Source organism: Lycium ferocissimum, chromosome 12 (assembly GCF_029784015.1).
Source record: "Lycium ferocissimum isolate CSIRO_LF1 chromosome 12, AGI_CSIRO_Lferr_CH_V1, whole genome shotgun sequence".
NCBI lineage: Eukaryota > Viridiplantae > Streptophyta > Magnoliopsida > Solanales > Solanaceae > Lycium > Lycium ferocissimum.
The window spans coordinates 6,540,280-6,559,676 of NC_081353.1; positions in this window are offsets into that span (position 1 = coordinate 6,540,280).

A 19,397-nucleotide genomic window follows, 5' to 3' on the forward strand; every position below is an offset into this window, starting at 1 on the left:
AAATTAATTTTCGCCCCAAAATTTATATTTTTTTTTTTAATTAAAGGCCACCATAAAGGTGGAATTTTATTAATAAAGAAAATATGTACACATCAATCCAAAAGAGATTGATCCAGTAAATACAAAGCAAAGAAAAAAGAAAAGATCAATCCAACAAGATTGATCCGTAGAAAGAGAAAGAAAATCTAAGACTTAGAAATAGACATGACACACCAACTTAGAATCCAAGAGCCTTGGCTTGATAACTTCTATCACACCTCGCAGTCTCACAGAGCTTCAAGTCAACCGAATCATTCTTCTGTGCAACATGAAAGTAGTTGTATAACGTCGTGTATATCACCTTCTCGCATGGAAACTGCATCACTATGATGCTTGATCCATAGCTAGTATACCGCTACTAGATCATGATCATTACAACATTTGTATTAAGGAATGATATGACAAGCACACCGATACCACCCTAATACATATACGTCGCAATAGCTCACAATCATTTAAAAACCGAACTTAGCAATGGTTTATAGTTCTCGTATAAAGCCTTTAATCGTGTGCTTTGTCTTGACGAGTTCTCGATTCTCAAGTTAGAATTCCTATTTTTTCCAAATTCGAATCTTCTTAGCTTGACTTTGGTAATTCTTGAAATTATGAAACCGAATCCGTACCTCGCAAAATCAAAAAACAAAGTTAGTTAAAAAATAGGTCACCTTCGTATATATGTCTACGCTCACTCTTTGATCTTCCATCATCCTTCGATATCATCCATCAACATTGAAATGCACCATGGCATCTTCCATTCAAGATTGATAATCATCTTCACTAATAATCACTTATGATTAATGGAAAGAGTCGCTTTTCCACACAATACAACAGACTATTCTAATAGATCTAAATTTCAAAGAACTATATTTGATCCATCACTCGTAGTTTTCATCGACGTACAAATCTCCATCTTCATATTTTACAAAATGCAGCAAAAAATTGGCCCCGGATTTCTTGTGCCCATCGCATTACACTAGAGAACCGACGCCTCATCCATTTTGTCACACCCCAATCTTGAATACATAGTCCCGAAGCGAACCCGTCCACCTCTACTACGTACTCAAATTTATTTTTTTTTTCAAACCTTTTAAGACAAGTAAACATAAATAGTTTATTGAAATATCCTTTTGTTGTTCTTAAATCAAGTAAAACATGCAATCGTATATAACTCGTATCCTAATACAAACCGACTCCCGAACCCATGACTATCGCAAAGTCTCTATCCGTTTAATACGCTAGCTCGGCGACACCTGCAAGCGGAGCTTCGCTAAAGCATCTTCTCGTCCCGGTCGCTATTCCTCCGGGAGTACCGCGTGTACGAATTCGAAGAAAAGGGGTCAAGACGAGCATTGTACCGAGTATGTAAGACATGAATAGTCCGATAAAGGCATTTTTTCCAAGTTAGATATAACTCGTACTAATGCCTTTCGTGCGGACGCCATGCATGCTTAGTTTCTTTCCGGTACCTCTTATTTACGTATGAAAATCGAACATTTCGGGGAACAAGCGTCCTTACTTATTCACGTACGCCGAGTACCTCGCCTCCCACCAACGTTGTCCCAACATAGTATACATGTCACATAACAGAAGCAAGATTTCCGTGTTCTACACTTACATTTCACACGCCGAGTGCATCGGCTCTCCCACCCCCATCCCCGCAAGTTGTCATAGAGTATATATCACAGATACGTACGCCGCTCTCGCTCTCCCATAAATCCCGCGTCCGGCATCCCGCGTCCGGATGATAAGCCACTCGAATCAGTTTGCCCTCCCCACTTCCATATACATACACATTTACATACTCACATTCATACACATATGTCATAGTAAAACATAGTCATAAATATATTCATGGTAGGTACATGCTCTTGACATACTCGTCATAGACATTTCCTTCCATATCTAGCATCATCGTTGTCATTATAAAATCATATTCGTCGTTTTAGTCGTAAAAACTATCAAAACGTAAAACTTGGATTTTGGAGAAAAATGAATATTTTTGAAAACATTTATAAACTTTTTTAAGAAGAAAAGTCACGCTTTAAAGTCATAATTTCTAACTTTTGAAAATAAGGACGTTGTAGTTACTTTCTCATATCTGGCATCTCTATTGCCATCATAGGAATATCCTTGTTAGCATAGTTACAGTACTCTTTCGATGACGGAATAAGAATCAAAAGTTTCCATTGGATTCTACATTATAATGAGTCAATAGAACAACAAAGAAATCCAGGAACAAAGGGGCCCACCTCGGGTCAAATGAGGCGGCGTATCAAGTTTACGTATATTACAACTTATGACGTCACTTGTAAGGATCTTAGGGTACCGGGTCTTATATATGCGAGTTGTTATATCCCGCACTTTTGTACGTCGGGACGTTTCGAGCTAATTATGAAAAGTTAAGGACAAGACTATTCAGAGACGCAAAGTTGAGAATTTTAACCACGATTTTTATTTTAAAGCATAAGTTGCTTGTTAATTTGTTGGAATGGGATAGTAAGAAAACGTGGGGTCGAAAGTGGAATTATGGAAACGAGTGTTTCATGAAATATGGAGCCAAAGTGAAGACTTGGAGAATTAATTTTCATGAAATTAAAAGCCATGTGACTTGCACATGACTTGTGGACCATGACACTTATATTATAAGATGACTTAGCTAACATTTAGTCATCTTCATAACTCTAGAAAGATGAAGAAATATGGAGAAAAAAAAAGGAGTTGTTCGGTTTGAAGGGGTGGTCGAGATTTGGCCATGGAGGATTCACCACAATAAATTATTTTCTTCCATGTTTTCCACTCCTTGGAAGGTGCTAAACAACATGAAGTAGTTGTTGAATCAAGCAAAGTTCTTATTCTAGCAAATCTTTGCCATAGCCGAATGAAGAAGGAGGAGGAAGAAGGTGAGTTCTAATCTTATTTTTCATATGATATAGATGATTTGTTGATGTTGTAGTACGTATGGAAATGAATGAAAAATCATGGAATATTGAAGTTGAGCTTGTGGCCTGGATAATGTATGTGTGGCCGTGCAAATATGTGTATTGTGTAGGAATGGAGAGAAATTGAATTCAACATGTTTATGTGTTGTTGTGATGTGTAGAAAATGAATGAAAATTATGAGAATATAAGATGTTGTGTGGTAAGGACACTTGGCCGTGCATAGGTATTGTATGATTGGGAATAATGAAATTGTATTTAGCATGTGTAGAGTGCGGAAAATGAATGAAACTCACGAAATGTTACTTGTGGATGATTGTGTGGTTTTTGGGGCAGCCATGGTGAGCTGATGTTATATGGTATTTTGGTCATTGTCGCCATGCGTTACATAAAAATGATGGTTAATGATCCCTAGTTGAAGCAAAATTGGTGCGGGCTGATTTAGGGATTAATATGACGTAATGCGGTTTCTTGAACTTTTAAGAATAATATTGTTAAAGCATGGTTTGTTGATGTAATTTGTGAATTATGAAGGAAGAAAATATGTTGTCGATATCCTTAATGTAGTTGATGGATTTCGGGTAAGTTGACTTGTTGTTTGAGTTGTTTGAACATTTTATAGATTCCTTGGGATGTTCCTAAGACGTATTTGAATGGCCTCGGATTATTGTTTGCATACGTAAGCATTGATGATAGTTTGAATATATGAAGTTGAATTGAACATTTGGAATGTTGTTGAAATATTTGGATAAGAGTTATTGGCATCATGATATATTTTGAATTGAATGGTAATGTTGTTAGAATGTTTGGTTGGTATTGTGTTGATGTAATTGGCCGAGTTTAATTCTCGGGGTGGCGTATTTATAGGGGAAGTGCTGCCGAAATTTCGGTAGCCAAATAGAAACCAAAGATTGGAAATGTCAACTCGCATGAATAGTAACTGGTAAAAGTGACCATTTGCAGATTTTTGACGAAACGGGACCGGAGTTTTGGAGAGCGTAAAAGGCGCAAAAGGTATGTAAAGCTTCGTTTTCCTTCTCTTGGCACGTCCTAGGTAAACTAGGCTTGAATTCGTACTTCAGGGACAACTCTACTCCTTGTAATCCCCGTTTGAAATTGTCCCACTTTCTTTCAGTAGAATTGAATTAGTTAAGTTGTAAGTAGTTAAGGAAGTGCTTAAACGCCTAAAACTTTTGTAAGTAAAATCCGATTACTTCAAGAACTTTCATAAGCAACTCCATAAAGCCTATTGTACATAATTTGTGTCCACCCCCTCGGTTGACCGAGGTGGGCCCCTTATTTCTCGATTTTACTCTTTTGTACCTATGATTTGTCTTCGAGCGGTTTTAAGAAATGTTTTAGCTACTAAACAAAAAATCATTTAAAATATTCCGTTAAGTCCTATGATGTTTTCGATATGTATCACGAATCCGAACGTTCGTTCCGACTTAACTCTCCGCGTGATGTCCGAAAGGTACGCACTATGACTCCGTCCGATTTCATTGATTCGATTTGTCATTTGATATGCCTCATGAGTCTCGGAAATATGCATGTCATTTTTATTGCATTAGTTTCTCACTACTCCACTCGTGGATGCCTCAATGTTTCCCACACCGAGCCGGGCCGGGATATGTTCTCAAGCGTATGTCTCGCATTGTTCGCCGCGCCCGGTGTGAGGGGGGCGGTATATACGTACATGGGTTGTGGTGTATGATGTGCCATGTACGCTTATGCCGATATCTCGTTGATTTTGTTCGATGTGGCCACTTGGTATGTTACGATCTCTGTTTCGGAGATATTCCCTACTCGAAGTATGATGTGTTTTGGCGCGGGACGAAGGGAGCGCCTGCTCGTTCACCGAGTCCCATAGCGGGGCCGGCTTTTGCATATGTTTTTCGTATGCATTACGTATGATTTCGGTACGCATTTTTGATTAGCTATGCGCCTCGTTCGTTTTCCGCACATTCTCGTTCGATTTTAGTTTTGTTTATTACATTTTTCGCTTTTTACATATTCAAGACATTTTCCGTACCGACCCCTTTCTTCGGGGGCCGTTTCGTGCCACGCAGTACGTACGTCCGAGTTGTTGATCATTCGCTTAGGTTATTTGCTCAATTTTCGAAGTGCTCCTTTGTCGGAGCCCATATTTTGGTATAGACTTTTTTGTTACATTTGTACATATTTATTCGGGTACGTGCGGGCCCCGTCCCGTCATATGATTACGTTTTGTTCCGTAGAGGTCCGTAGACATGTGGTGTGGGTTTCGTATATGTTCGTGAGTTTGCGTACGATTATAGCTTATCTATGTGTTGTAACGGCCTTATCGGCCTTCGTGCGCTATATCTGCTTGACCTGATTAAATTATTGTTTCCGTTTACTTTTAATATTTTGCTAATTTAGGGTAAGGTACGTATAAGTGCCCAGCTAGGGTACGAGTCGCGGCCTACGGAGTTGGGTCGTGACAAAAGTGGTATCAGAGCGGTTAGGTCCTCGGAATGTCTACAGACCGTGTCCGCGAGTCCTGTTTATGGTGTGAAGCCGGCCACACTTATAAACAGGGGGCTGCGGGGCATTTAGGAATCAATGACCTTTCTTCTGTCTTAGATCGTGCGATAGAGCCAAGTCATAGGAAATGAAATTCCTCGTACTAACATTTGATTTCAGCAGAAGACGACGCCAACAGAAGGAGGCGATTGATAATATTGGAGGTTACGAGCACGCGCGGTAAGCAACGCACGACAGTATATGTCAAATAAATATAGCGGAGTACGAGGAATGTAGAGCCAAAAATTTTGAAAAGGAAAAGTAAGCAGAAAAGCGTAACAGGTGCAGTCCAAGACGGACATACGAGGTAAAATTCCCTATTTTCATGCTATTGTCGATGCTGGGAGCCCTGTGTGGCTGTGATTTGGTGTGATATGTATATATATGTTGTTGGCCCCGTGAGGCAGTGTTGGTATTTCCTGTGTACAGGTTTTGCGATAGTCAGAGATATAGAGGAAACTCTGCCGAAATTCTCCCAGGAATAAAACGAGAATAAGGTAGGGATTTGTAATATGTCGTGAAAGGTCGTGTTAATGGTAAAGACAGAATACGCCTAAGTTGCAAATATGGTGGACCTAGAAAAAAACATGATATGGTAAAAAGAATTCGAAAAGGGATTGTGACATTGAGAAATGAGTTAAAGGAGGTTGGCAAATCTCGATAGAGTATTATATTAAGGTAACGAATTGATAAGCATGAATAAATTATGACGATTTTATGGCTAGGAGAAATAATAGCATGGTTAGGACAAGAGTACAGGCAAGGTAGTAATTGTGCTACGAGGGTGTTCGAGAGCGGGTAAGGCTCCGGTTTACTCCGGATTGTGTATTGAAGGTCATGCGGCGTGGTGGACGTTGTCCGACTAGCATTAAAGCCTCGTATTCCACCGGAATTCGAAGTTAAGCGTCTTTGGAGTAAGGGAAATTTCGGGATGGGTGACCCGCGGGAAGTTTCGGAAAATTTTACAACTTCGCCAAAGAAGCAAATGGGAAGTCGGAGTAGTCTAAAGGGACTTGCAATATACGAGTAGACGAAGATTTTAAGAGGTCACGTAGAATAAGGCAAATTAGACCGGTAAGGAAGAAGGAGATGTGTCACGATTTTGGAATTGAGGTGAGTTCGGCGTTGTTTGGAAATATTAGGTAAGTGAGACGATAGCGACTACGTGTCCGCGTAGTGTGTGTGTCCCATATATGGTTATATCAACAGATATGTGTATCCCGGCAATTCTCAGGGCGGCATGGAAAAGCTCTTAAGCGGACAGGGTAGCAAAGCTTAAGTGGGAAATAGTATAAGTGGCACAAATGTTATAAGACAGGTTGATGTTGTTTACCACGGGTTAAGTTTGGAAAGTTCGAATGCAATAATAGTTGGAAAGGAAAGAAAGCAAGTAGGTGGAAGGTCAGAGGACCAGAACATCAGAATCAAAATACCGCCGGATTGAAACTGGAAACTTAGGCATAGGGCAAAGTATAATCGGGAATTATACTAAGTACGCCCCTAAAGGGGGGAAGCGAGGGCGAAGGAAGCAATGTAAAATAGAGATAATCGACCCTACGACATCCTGGATAGGGTGCCGGGGGCTACGGTTAAGCTTCTAGCCAATGCGAGTCAATAAGATCCGAGAGCTGGCAATGGAGATAAAAAGTAAGAAAGGAAAGGAAAAGTTCAACTCGGAATGTATTGGATCTCGTTGCATTACTCGTGGGGTAAGCAGGTTGCGTGCCGAAGATGTGATGTGTGTTAAGGTGCTATGGCAGAATAATAGCGGAGAGGTAGGGACTTGAATAGCTGAAGAGAAAGTGGAGAAGGAGGAATAAGTGGTAGCTGAGACTGCAAATTATAGTAATAATGGTAGCCCCCCCCCGAGATGCTTATAAGACCTTGCAAGATAAAATTGAACATTCGAGGACGAATGTTCTAAAGGGGGGAAGGATGTTATATCCCGCACTTTTGTACGTCGGGACGTTTCGAGCTAATTATGAAAAGTTAAGGACAAGACTATTCAGAGACGCAAAGTTGAGAATTTTAACCACGATTTTTATTTTAAAGCATAAGTTGCTTGTTAATTTGTTGGAATGGGATAGTAAGAAAAACGTGGGGTCGAAAGTGGAATTATGGAAACGAGTGTTTCATGAAATATGGAGCCAAAGTGAAGACTTGGAGAATTAATTTTCATGAAATTAAAAGCCATGTGACTTGCACATGACTTGTGGACCATGACACTTATATTATAAGATGACTTAGCTAACATTTAGTCATCTTCATAACTCTAGAAAGATGAAGAAATATGGAGAAAAAAAAGAGGAGCTGTTCGGTTTGAAGGCCGAATTTGGCCATGGAGGATTCACCACAATAAATTATTTTCTTCCATGTTTTCCACTCCTTTGGAAGGTGCTAAACAACATGAAGTAGTTGTTGAATCAAGTAAAGCTCTTGTTCTAGCAAATCTTTGCCATAGCCGAATGAAGAAGGAGGAGGAAGAAGGTGAGTTCTAATCTTATTTTTCATATGATATAGATGATTTGTATGTGTTGTGAAGTATGGAAATGAATGAAAAATCATGGAATATTGAAGTTGAGCTTGTGGCCGAGTATGTATGTGTGGCCGTGCAAATATGTATATTGTGTAGGAATGGAGAGAAATTGAATTCAACATGCTTATGTGTTGTTGTGATGTGTAGAAAATGAATGAAAATTATGAGAATATAAGATGTTGTGTTATGGTGGGTAAGGACACTTGGCCGTGCATAGGTATTGTATGATTGGGAATAATGAAATTGTATTTAGCATGTTGTTGTAGAGTGCGGAAAATGAATGAAACTCACGAAATGTTACTTGTGGATGATGGCCGTGTGTAGACTGTTTTGGGGCAGCCATGGTGAGCTGATGTTATATGGTATTTTGGTCATTGTCGCCATGCGTTACATAATGTAAAAATGATGGTTAATGATCCCTAGTTGAAGCAAAATTGGTGCGGGCTGATTTTAGGGATTAATATGACGTAATGCGGTTTCTTGAACTTTTAAGAATAATATTGTTAAAGCATGGTTTGTTGATGTAATTTGTGAATTATGAAGGAAGAAAATATGTTGTCGATATCCTTAATGTAGTTGATGGATTTCGGGTAAGTTGACTTGTTGTTTGAGTTGTTTGAACATTTTATAGATTCCTTGGGATGTTCCTAAGACGTATTTGAATGGCCTCGGATTATTGTTTGCATACGTAAGCATTGATGATAGTTTGAATATATGAAGTTGAATTGAACATTTGGAATGTTGTTGAAATATTTGGATAAGAGTTATTGGCATCATGATATATTTTGAATTGAATGGTAATGTTGTTAGAATGTTTGGTTGGTATTGTGTTGATGTAATTGGCCGAGTTTAATTCTCGGGGTGGCGTATTTATAGGGGGAAGTCCGCCGAAATTTCGGTAGCCAAATAGAAACCAAAGATTGGAAATGTCAACTCGCATGAATAGTAAGCGGTAAAAGTGACCATTTGCGGATTTTTGACGAAACGGGACCGGAGTTTTGGAGAGCGTAAAGGCGCAAAAAGGTATGTAAAGCTTCGTTTTCCTTCTCTTGGCACGTCCTAGGTAAACTAGGCTTGAATTCGTACTTCAGGGACAACTCTACTCCTTGTAATCCCCGTTTGAAATTGTCCCACTTTCTTTCAGTAGAATTGAATTAGTTAAGTTGTAAGTAGTTAAGGAAGTGCTTAAACGCCTAAAACTTTTGTAAGTAAAATCCGATTACTTCAAGAACTTTCATAAGCAACTCCATAAAGCCTATTGTACATAATTTGTGTCCACCCCCTCGGTTGACCCGAGGTGGGCCCCTTATTTCTGATTTTACTCTTTTGTACCTATGATTTGTCTTCGAGCGGCTTTAAGAAATGTTTTAGCTACTAAACAAAAATCATTTAAAATATTCCGTTAAGTCCTATGATGTGTTCTGATATGTATCACGAATCCGAACGTTCTGTTCCGACTTAACTCTCCGCGATGTCCGAAAGGTACGCACTATGACTCCGTCCGATTTCATTGATTCGATTTGTCATTTGATATGCCTCATCGAGTCTCTGGAAATATGCATGTCATTTTTATTGCATTAGTTTCTCACTACTCCACTCGTGGATGCCTCAATGTTTCCCACACCGAGCCCGGGCTGGGATATGTTCTCAAGCGTATGTCTCCGCATTGTTCGCCGCGCCCCGTGTGAGGGGGGGCGTGTATATACGTACATGGGTTGTGGTGTATGATGTGCCATGTACGCTTATTTGATATCCGTTGATTTTGTTACGATGTGGCCACTTGGTATGTTCGATCCTGTTTCGGAGATATTCCCTACTCCGAAGTATGATGTGTTTTGGCGCGGGACGAAGGGAGCGCCTCGCTCTCGTTCACCGAGTCCCATAGCGGGGCCGGCTTTTGCATATGTTTTTTCGTATGCATTACGTATGATTTCGGCACGCATTTTTGATTAGCTATGCGCCTCGTTCGTTTTCCGCACATTCTTTCGATTTTAGTTTTGTTTATTACATTTTCTCGCTTTACATATTCAGTACATTTTCCCGCATCGACCCCCCCTCTTCGGGGGGCTGCGTTTCGTGCCACGCGGTACGTACGTCCGAGTTGTTGATCCGTCGCTTAGGTTATTTGCTCGGTCACTCGAAGTGCTCCTTTGTCCGGAGCCCATATTTTGGTATAGACTTTTCTGTTACATTTGTACATATTTATTCTGGGTACGGCGGGGCCCTGTCCCGTCATATGATTACGTTTTGTTCCGTAGAGGTCTGTAGACATGTGGTGTGGGTTCTGTATATGTTCGTGAGTTTGCGTACGATTATAGCTTATCTATGTGTTGTAACGGCCTTATCGGCCTTCGTGCGCTATATCTGCTTGACCTGATTAAATTATTGTTTCCGTTTACTTTTAATATTTTGCTAATTTAGGGTAAGGTACGTATAAGTGCCCAGCTAGGGTACGAGTCGCGGCCTACGGAGTTGGGTCGTGACACGAGTTCTAGAGGTCTAGGAAGTTTTTCTCACATTTTGCACAATTTCTATTTCAATTTTACTGAATGAATAGTAACTATTTTCAATCTAAGATTTCTGGGAAAGGAATTGTTCCCGAGGCCCGTGCTCAAGCCTACTATGTCTAGGACATGCCAAAGAAAGAAAGTGAAGTCTTACATACCTTTTTCTGCTCCTTCTGCTACTCCAAATCCGAGTTGCAAATCCGCCAAAATCTACAATTTGGTCATGTTTACCAAATGTTAACTTGAGCATCTAAGAGTAAATTCTCAAAGTAACACTCGTCTACCAAAATTTCGGCAAACATTTTCCCGTAAAATGCGCCATCCCCGAGATTCTAACTCGGCTAATTTTAATCAACAACAATCCGGGAATGTAACCCGGCCACATTATCAACAACAATACCAACGATTATATTCAATTCAACAAAAACAATAGCGACTTAATTCCTTCTTTCAACTTCAATCACCGCAACTCAACTTACGATCTTCCAAACAAATATTTCACTCCTAAGCTCATGCATTAAGTTTATTCTACACATTATCAATCTCATTCTTACAATTATGAGAAACCACACCAAAGTCACACTAACTTCTTCAATAATTCTCCAATGATTCCAAATTCACTTCGAAATCATCCCACCTTCATTCTCACCATATAATCCACAACTACGATAATCAAAATACTAAATAAAATTAATTCATCATTTTTACACAAACAACACTCCATTCGGCCACAACCAAGCATGCATATATTTCATGAATTTTTCATGCCTTATTATCCATATCTATACATTCCAACAACAACCAACATACTACACATATTTAATCCATTCTTTCCACATAACATTACATATACACTACCAACCATGCACTCCACACGGCTACAACACAATTTTTACAATTCATGGATTTCATTCATTCCTTTATAGTACAACATATACCAATCACCCATAATCACAACAACAATCAAAATACTAAATAGAAATTTATTCATCACATCCTACCATCACCACCATACGGCCAACACACACACAACACACCCTATTAACATGATTTCCATTCATTTCTATATACCATAACATACATAAACCTTCTAAAACATATAAGGGAGTCTAGTTCTTACCTTATTCCCTTCAAGTTTCCTCTTGGTTGATGTCATGAACTTTCCCAAATACATGATTTTCATATTCCAACAATTCTTCCATGTTGTAGAGGGCCTCCAAATGAGCTAGAATATTAGGAGGAAATAATTTTTCCTTATCAATTTCCCATGGCTAGATTTTTCTAGCCATGGCCGAACCTCCCTAAGTCTCCTCTCTTCATCTTTTTTTTTTTTTTTGTTCTCTCTTTCTCTTCAATTAAAATGATGACTTCCTATATATATACTTGTCTTCCACCAATTTCCCTTATTTATGCTTTAGCCCCTCAATTATGGCCTTATATCCTCCTTCTCCCTTTCTAGATTTTTCTTCTTTTCTCTTGATTTTTCTTTCCTTCTCTTGAATTTTTCTTGGAGCAAAAGATGACACATTTTTCTCTCTTATTATTTTTTTTTTCTTTTCAAAATTCGGCCAACATGGCCCCTTTAATGAAGCTTCTTGAATTCTTGTAAAATGACCATTTTGCCCCTCGCCTTTTTAAATATTTCCATGAACCATTTTTTTGTGAATTTTCCTTTTTCGCCCTCAACCTTTCTCAATATTCCATACCAACAATATTCACAATTAATATTCACAACCCACTTGTTTATTAAAATAATTTTTGAAACATAGCCTCGTCCTTACTTCTTACCATTATCTCGCAACACCCGAACGTACGAAGTACGGGCTATAACATCCTTCCCCCCTTTAGAACATTCGTCCTCGAATGTTCAACTAATCGTACGGAGTCTCATAACCACCTCGGGGGAGCTCCCTTTTATAGCCACTTTCCATCCTTCATATTAGCTCTTGAGCTATCCAATACCGTTCTTTTTGTCATACTGTTTCTCTTTATATACGTCCATTTCCTGGCGTCGCACTACTCAAAGTTCGTGCAAACTTCTCATATTACCTTAAATATTATCCAGACTTCTATCCATTTGGTGTCGGTTTTTCCCGACCTTACAATTCGCTTCAAGAAGGGGGGGGGGGGTCTCATTTGTAGCTCAAGCGTCCATATCACACATACTACCATATCAACTGTTTCCATCTCATCCTTGCGTTCCTCTCACCCGCTTCCCCCCTTTTTGGGGTGTACCTGTACCATTATCCGTTTATACTCCGTCTCATATCCTCATACCCAATCTTAATCTATAATGGACTAACAATAGCTTACTTAGCAACACTTGTACCATTTACTCTTGCTGTCGCTCGAACTTCGGTGCCCTTACTCGACTAATGCCTTTTGTATCATAACTTCGGTTGCTGGTATTCACATGTCCACCGATACAATCATATCTGAGATATCCTACACTTTCATATATGCATATTTAATTACTATTAACTAGCCCACAAAATACGTCCAGACGCTGTTCAAGCCTATCCTAATTCTAGGGCTGTGATGCGCCTCCGTCCCTTTACCGAAGTAGTGTCTCGTCTCACGCATCCTCTTATAGTCTCCAACCATTCCGTATGCTCTGATTTCCTTAGATCACTCTTAGCTTCTCATTTGTCCCTTATACCTCACTTTGTAAAACTTTTGGTTCGCTTCCCAGGGGGTCACCCATCCTGGATTTGCTCCCACCTGAGCACGCTTAACCCCGAAACTTTGGTGGAATTCAGTGCCTTAACACTGATAGAATCGCGTCCACTTTCTCATATGACCGGTTTCACATGATCTGAAGCCAGTTGAAGCCTTACGCCTTCCGAAACGTTTTCGTACTACGTCCTTTCTTCTACAATGACCGTTTTGCCCTTTTCTCTTCTCGATATTCACTTTCCGCCGGTGTATATTTATTTTCCTATCCGGCTCCCAAACTTCACATAACGGAACAAATATATCCATCCAGTCCCACCTCCGTTGACTTTCATGTCATCCCTCGCCTTTTTCCGCCGATACTGGATGTCTGCGGAATCCCACGATTAGTATAAGGGATCTTATTTCCTATGACTTGGCTCTATCGCACGATCTTATGACAAAAAGAAGGTCAACCATTCCTAAATGCCCCGTAGCCTCCTGTTTATAAATGTGGCCGGCTTCACACCCATAAACAGGACTCTACCTGGACACGACTTTGCGTACAACCCTTGGACCGACCCGCTCTGATACCACTTTGTCACACCCCAATCTTGATCAGGGTGTGATGGGCACCCGACCCCGTAACCGGAGCCGAGCGAACCCGCTGACTCCTACTACGTACTCATTTTTTTTTTTTTTCAAAACCTTTAAGACAAGTAAACATAAATAGTTTATTGAAATATCCTTTTGTTGTTGTTAAATCAAGTAAAACATGCAACTGTATATAACTCGTATCCTAATACAAACTGACTCCCGAACCCATGACTCTGTCTGCAAAGTCTCTATCTGTACTCGGAAATCCTGGCACCTGCACTCTAACTCGGCGACACTCCAGAACAAGTGGAGCTTGCCAACCTCGCTAAAGCATCTTCTGTCCTGGCTGCTATTCCTCTGGGAGTACCTGCGCGGCATGAACGCAGCCCCCGAAGAAAAGGGGTCAGTACGAGCATTGTACTGAGTATGTAAGACATGAATAGTAACCTGATAAAGGCATATGCAGTATGAGTAATAACGGTACAAACACATGGAGCTTATCTGGGTTAGATATAACCTGTACGAGTGAGTGCCTTTCAGGCGGATGCCATGCATGCTTAGTTTCTTTCCAGAAAACGGTACCTCTTATTTACGTATACAGAAAACAGAACATTTCGGAGAACAGTGTCCTTTACTTACATTCACAGACGCCGAGTACCTCGGCTCTCCCACCCCCTCCCCAACAGTGTCCCAACATAGTATACATGTCACATATACAGAGAACAGAGCATTTCAGAAGACGGTGTTCTTCACTTACATTCACAGACGCCGAGTGCATCGGCTCTCCCACCCCCCATCCCCAACAGTGTCCCAACATAGAATATATATCACAGATACAGACGCCGTTTCCGGCTCTCCCATAAATCCCGCGTCCGGGCATCCCGCGTCCGGATGATAAGCCACCGAATCGGTGGACACACGCTTGCCCTCCCCACTTCCCCATATACATACACATTTACATACTCACATTCATACACATATGTCATAGTAAAACATAGTCATAAATATATTCATGGTAGGTACATGCTCTTGACATACTCGTCATAGACATTTCCTTCCATATCTAGCATCATCGTTGTCATTATAAAATCATATTCGTCGTTTTAGTCGTAAAAACTATCAAAACGTAAAACTTGGATTTTGGAGAAAAATGAATATTTTTGAAAACATTTATAAACTTTTTAAGAAGAAAAGTCACGCTTTAAAGTCATAATTTCTAACTTTTGAAAATAAGGACGTTGTAGTTACTTTCTCATATCTGGCATCTCTATTGCCATCATAGGAATATCCTTGTTAGCATAGTTACAGTACTTGTCTTTCGATGACGGAATAAGAATCAAAAGTTTCCATTGGATTCTACATTATAATGAGTCAATAGAACAACAAAGAAAATCCGGGAACAAAGGGGCCCACCTCGGGTCAAATGAGGCGGCGTATCAAGTTTACGTATATTACAACTTATGACGTCACTTGTAAGGATCTTAGGGTAACCGGGTCTTATATATGCGAGTTCTAGAGGTCTAGGAAGTTTTTCTCACATTTTGCACAATTTCTATTTCAATTTCCGAATGAATAGTAACTATTTTCAATCTAAGATTTCTGGGAAAGGAATTGTTCCCGAGGCCCGTGCTCAAGCCTACTATGTCTAGGACATGCCAAAGAAAGAAAGTGAAGTCTTACATACCTTTTTCTGCTCCTTCTGCTACTCCAAATCCGAGTTGCAAATCCGCCAAAATCTACAATTTGGTCATGTTTACCAAATGTTAACTTGAGCATCTAAGAGTAAATTCTCAAAGTAACACTCGTCTACCAAAATTTCGGCAGCATTTCCCCAGTAAATGCGCCATCCCCGAGATTCTAACTCGGCTAATTTTAATCAACAACAATCCGGGAATGTAACCCGGCCACATTATCAACAACAATACCAACAATTATATTCAATTCAACAAGAACAATAGCGACTTAATTCCTTCTTTCAACTTCAATCACCGCAACTCAACTTACGATCTTCCAAACAAATATTTCACTCCTAAGCTCATGCATTAAGTTTATTCTACACATTATCAATCTCATTCTTACAATTATGAGAAACCACACCAAAGTCACACTAACTTCTTCAATAATTCTCCAATGATTCCAAATTCACTTCAAAATCATCCCACCTTCATTCTCACCATATAATCCACAACTACGATAATCAAAATACTAAATAAAATTAATTCATCATTTTTACACAAACAACACTCCATTCGGCCACAACCAAGCATGCATATATTTCATGAATTTTTCATGCCTTATTATCCATATCTATACATTCCAACAACAACCAACATACTACACATATTTAATCCATTCTTTCCACATAACATTACATATACACGGCCAACCATGCACTCCACACGGCTACAACACAATTTTTACAATTCATGGATTTCATTCATTCCTTTATAGTACAACATATACCAATCACCCATAATCACAACAACAATCAAAATACTAAATAGAAATTTATTCATCACATCCTACCATCACCACCATACGGCCAACACACACACAACACACCCTATTCACATGATTTCCATTCATTTCTATATACCATAACATACATAAACCTTCTAAAACATATAAGGGAGTCTAGTTCTTACCTTATTCCCTTCAAGTTTCCTCTTGGTTGATGTCATGAACTTTCCCAAATACATGATTTTCATATTCCAACAATTCTTCCATGTTGTAGAGGGCCTCCAAATGAGCTAGAATATTAGGAGGAAATAATTTTTCCTTATCAATTTCCCATGGCTAGATTTTTCTAGCCATGGCCGAACCTCCCTAAGTCTCCTCTCTTCATCTTTTTTTTTTTTTGTTCTCTCTTTCTCTTCAATTAAAATGATGACTTCCTATATATATACTTGTCTTCCACCAATTTCCCTTATTTATGCTTTAGCCCCTCAATTATGGCCTTATATCCTCCTTCTCCCTTTCTAGATTTTTCTTCTTTTCTCTTGATTTTTCTTTCCTTTTCTTGAATTTTTCTTGGAGCAAAAGATGACACATTTTTCTCTCTTATTATTTTTTTTTTCTTTCAAAATTCGGCCAACATGGCCCCTTTAATGAAGCTTCTTGAATTCTTGTAAAATGACCATTTTGCCCCTCGCCTTTTTAAATATTTCCATGAACCATTTTTTTGTGAATTTTCCTTTTTCGCCCTCAACCTTTCTCAATATTCCATACCAACAATATTCACAATTAATATTCACAACCCACTTGTTTATTAAAATAATTTTTGAAACATAGCCTCGTCCTTACTTCTTACCATTATCTCGCAACACCCGAACGTACGAAGTACGGGCTATAACACATTTAATAATTCTGCATGTAATAATTGGCTTATATCCTTCAAAGAATTAAACAATCTGATGCCATCTAGTTGGAATATTTAGCCCAGGAAACTGAACTTTACATAGCATATAAATGTTCAAATTTATTTCATATATCACTCTATTCAGATTCATATTGCCATCATGTAGCCTATTGTTTCTCCACTTCCATATTTGCCACACAATGAAAGCGAGAAGCGCTTTGTATATTCTCTTCAGTTTGAAATGGCATTTTGCTTCCCATCAACTCCTTATGGCATGTTTTACCAGAATACAATTCATGCTCAATCCAACCCCTGCATTAAAGATTCTCCATACCTGAGTAGCCAAATCTCCACACAAAAACAGATGATTGATGGTCTCAGTCTGAGCAGAATGACAGCAACAGCATTTTGAAACTATAGGAATGCCAATACTTGCCACCACTTCATCAATTGGCACTTTAAACTTCCACAATCTCCACAAGAAAAATGAAATTTTAAAAGGCACACCTTTAATCCACATATTCGAAATGGCACTTTCGTTACATTAGCTTTTTGTCTCAAATGTACTCCCATGCACTACTTATCGTAAACCTTCCGTACTTGTCATCATCCACCAAGGTCCTGTCCCATTCATTTGATGCATATTTAATATCAATTTCCTCTCGTTATGTCGCACTATATCTTCAGAAAACAATTTGCACGAGTTTGTTAATATCCCATCTTCCATTTGAGATAAGCTCGAAACATCTTCTCGCATGATCATTGATTTGCCAGGACTGGGGAACTACATAGCTGAGAGCTCCTAACTTAGTCCAATTATCAAACCAGATATTTGAACTTCCAATCTTTGGCTCCCACTAGATTTCCTGCTCAACACTTTCCCTTACTTCCAACATCATCTTCCAGACTTGTGACCCTCCCTTCCATTGAACCACCTGAGGAATTTGCTTTTTACAGTATTTGTTCCACATGAAATTGGCCCAAAGTGAACTAGTGGTTCTAAACTTCCACCAAAGTTTAGCACATAAAGCCTTGGACATGTCATAAATAGACCTGAAACCCAAACCTCCTTCATGTTTAGGAAGGCACATGTTAAGCCAAGATGACCAGTGTCTGCATCTTCCTTCCTCCTTATTATTCCAAAAGAACCTTGCAAAGATCTTGTGTAATTTTTTTATAACACATTTAGGAGGCCTAATGGCAGATAGAACATGAATTGGGATACTTTTAAGGACACTGGTAATCAACACTGATTTTCCCCCATAAGACAGTAACTTTCCTTTCCAGGTTTGTAACTTGTCTTTTACCTTCTTCAGCAATTGACTATAATCCACTTTCCTTTTCCTGGCATGAGTAATTGGTACTCCAAGATATGTAAAAGGAAATTGCCCTCTCTCAAATCCTGTTACTGCTGCAACCTGCTGACTTAACTCATTTGAAACTTTGCTGAACATATAAAAAGAACTTTTCCTCTTGTTTATCAGTTGTCCAGATATTTTCTCATATTCTTGAAGAGTATCCATGATCATCTGTAATGAGTAGTTGTCTTCTGCAGAAAAGATGATTATATCATCTGTATGCCAGATGATTCAGCTCAGCACTCCACTTTGGCATCCCATAACCAACAAAACCAGGCTGATCAAACAAAAAGTTTAATGCTCTTGACAGAACTTCGCAGCCTATAATGAAAAAAGAGCGAGGAGAGAGTGGATCCCCCCCGTTGACACCCCTTGTAGAATGAAAGAAACCATGTGCCGACCATTTAGAAGTACGAATACCAATTATTTGCCAACAGCCTCCATATAAGATCACTGAAAGCCTCAGAAAATCCCATCTTCTTCATCACCTTACATAGATATAACCATGAGACCCTGTCATATGCTTTTGTCATATCCAAATTAATCACAGCATTTGCTGGTTTTCCTCTTTTCCTTATATCAGTTACAATTTCTTGTGTCAACAATACATTCTCAATTATATTCCTGCCCTTGACAAAGCCTGATTGATTTGGAGAAATCACCCTTGTAAGTAGCTTGTCCAATCTATCATGAACTACTCTTGATATTAACTTATTGATAAAGTTGCTAAGACTTATAGGCCTCATATTAGAAAAAGATTCAACAACATTCTTCTTTGGCAACAAAACTAGATTAGTGTAAGTGATTGACTTGGGAAGAGTCTGTCCTTCAAAGAAAGCTTTAACAACACTAAATACATCAGCCTTGAT